This window comes from Aplysia californica, unplaced genomic scaffold (assembly GCF_000002075.1).
Source record: "Aplysia californica isolate F4 #8 unplaced genomic scaffold, AplCal3.0 scaffold00692, whole genome shotgun sequence".
NCBI lineage: Eukaryota > Metazoa > Mollusca > Gastropoda > Aplysiida > Aplysiidae > Aplysia > Aplysia californica.
This window is the reverse complement of record NW_004797962.1, coordinates 307,053-307,729: the sequence shown is the minus strand read 5'-3', so window position 1 is coordinate 307,729 and position 677 is coordinate 307,053.

The window sequence follows — 677 nt, the reverse complement described above, 5'->3', positions numbered from 1 at the left end:
TTTACCGCGCTCGAAAGTGCATACAGTCATAGGAGCGTGCGGGACACATTAAACGTTTTCAGTTGGTAGGAAATTTTGAGTTCACCCGGGGGGCGGCCGAAGCCTACTCTTATCAGTTTTAGACCACCAATGGATCTTTAACGTGCGCAACTTGAACATGAGTCCTCCGAGATTTTTCACCCTTGTCTGAGAAAGCTAGATGTAGATCTTTCCTACCAGAAGATCAGGGCTGTGGCTGAAAGGCAGCTTTAAGAAGGAGCCAAAAGGTAGCAGTACAAAGGCTGCAGAAAGAGTCAGGAGCCCAGAGCAGGGGGCAAAGGAGGTGAGAGGGTGGGTTCAGAAAGAGGAGACGAAAGCAGACTACAGAATATTGCTGGAGAGCATGGAAGGAGGTGAAAGGAGACAATTTTAGAGAAGAATTGTTTTCGGTCGCTACCCGGATTCGAACCTGGGACCTTTGAATGAGAGGCGAACACCTTAACCTCTAGGCCACGGGAGCCCCTGTCTCTGGCTTTGTCTTACAGGAGCAGGAATCTGTGGCCTGTGATCAGTGGGATGAGGGAAGAGATGAAGGGCGTTCTCCTTTGGCTAATGTAGCTTATTTAGTCGCTTTCAAGCACAAGGGGGCTATCCCGAAAACTACTGTTTTGAGAAAATCGAAGGTAAAGTTTCTTACC